Source organism: Chrysochloris asiatica, unplaced genomic scaffold (genome assembly GCF_000296735.1).
Source record: "Chrysochloris asiatica unplaced genomic scaffold, ChrAsi1.0 scaffold00206, whole genome shotgun sequence".
NCBI classification, from domain to species: Eukaryota; Metazoa; Chordata; class Mammalia; order Afrosoricida; family Chrysochloridae; genus Chrysochloris; species Chrysochloris asiatica.
This window is the reverse complement of record NW_006408724.1, coordinates 2470956-2472811: the sequence shown is the minus strand read 5'-3', so window position 1 is coordinate 2472811 and position 1856 is coordinate 2470956. Positions and strand designations below refer to the sequence as shown.

The 1856-nt window shown below is 37.1% G+C and overlaps 1 protein-coding gene across 1 annotated transcript in view; it reads left to right on the top strand.

Annotated features, from left to right (window-relative positions):
- FAM171A1 (family with sequence similarity 171, member A1) overlaps positions 1-1856 on the top strand; it is a 219730-nt gene that overhangs the window by 30187 nt on the left and 187687 nt on the right. The window lies entirely within an intron of this gene.

Here is a 1856-nt window from a genome sequence, read left to right as displayed (position 1 = left end):
TTCACAGAAAAGAGAGAGGAGGGAGAGAAGAAGAAGAAGAAGGAAGAAAAAATAAGTAAAAAAAAAATTATTTTAAAAAAAATCTGTAGCCTAATATGAGGTCTCTTTCCCTCCTTATAGCCCTCTCCTTCTCTTTCCTGTGTTAATAAAACACAGGAACAAAAGCAAACAAGAAAAGTTCAAGGCCTGCTCTTGGGCTGAGTATCTGTCAGCTGCTTGGTTTTAAGTGGGTACTGTCTCTTTAAATTTCGAGGAGATATATGCACATGCGTAGTAGAACCCTCCGAGAGTGGGGCTGGAGTATCCGCCAGCTCAGGCACCCTTATAGTCACCAGAATGGAGGTACGCACACAGCAAGGGACCAACGAAAAGATACCAAAAAAAAAAGGAAAAAAAAGAATGTCCACACCTCTTATCTCTTCGGCTGTGTCAGTCGTTCGTGGCTGCTCTGATCCTTTCCCCGCTTGGCCCCACACAAAATGGTGGTTCCTGGAGCAGCTGAGCGTCCCGAACCAGGAAGCAATTGATGTCTTGCTTCTGCCACAAACTCCCCAGCTGTAAGTCGTCCAACCTTCTAGATATTCTTTTATATGTGGTTCAGAGTACTGGGACCATTCCCTGAGCCTTCTTGGGCCTGTATTCTATGTTGGTCTCGGCAGAGCTCATCACTACACTTCCACCCGATCCGCCATCTTTTTCCGGAAGTCTCACCATGATGTTTTTGAGCTCCATTTTGTATAATATGCATTGGTAGTTTCTTCTTTAAATTGCTGAATCGTATTCTACTGCAGGAATGTTCCAGTTTATCCATTCTCCTATCAGTGGACACACAGTTTATTTTGAGTTTTTGACTATTAAAATTTTAGCTGCTGTGAGCATTTTTTACAAGTTTTCTATGGATATATATTTTCATATACATTGGGAAAATGCTGGGTAAATGTATGCTTAGTTTTATAAGAAACTGCTAGATCTTTTCCTAAATTGATTCTATTATTTTATACTCCTCCCAAAAATAGACTAGAATTTGTCTTGCTCCACATTCTCACCAGCCATCTTGATAAGTAATAATAAAGACATAACTCACATTTTATTTTTCAGATATAAATGACTTCCATTTTTGAAGCGTTAAAGCAATTTTTGAAAGAAAACATGAGGTTTCACCATTATATTTGTTTATTTTTAATGATGTTTCAATGCAAACTTTTATTTTTCTTTCATATTTTATTCAAGTCCAAATTACATGACCAAATAACGCTTCAGTGAATATTCTGCCTGGTCATGTAGCACTATTTTATAACTTATTTGCCAGATAATCCATGGCATATGTATGTCTATGTGTGACAGAGAGAGACAGAGACAAAGAAGACAAATGAGGAAGAAGGAAACTAAAAATAACCTTTCTTAAGTCTAATATTTGCGTGTTGCAGATGCAAAGCTTTGATGGGGTATGTTTCAATGTTTGTTCTGCTCTGTAAAGAAAACTTGTGTACAGGCCTACTTTATTTTATTATGCTTTGCAGATAATGCATATTTTTATAAAGTGAAGGTTTGTGACAACCCTGTGTTGAGCAAGTTAGTTTATTGGTGCCATTTTTCAACAGCATGTACTCACGTCATGTCTCTGTGTTGTCACATTTTGGTAATTCTGACAATATTTAAAACTTTTCTTAGTATGATTGCATTTAATAGACTACAGTATAGTGTAAAATACCTTTGTGTGTGTGTGTGTTTTCTTAAATGTTTTATTGTGAATTATGTGATAGTTTACATGGGAGAACATTAGTTTTACATTCATTCTATCGTATATCGTCTCATTGCCATGGTTACAGTCCCCTCCATGCAATCCTTCCCCCCAT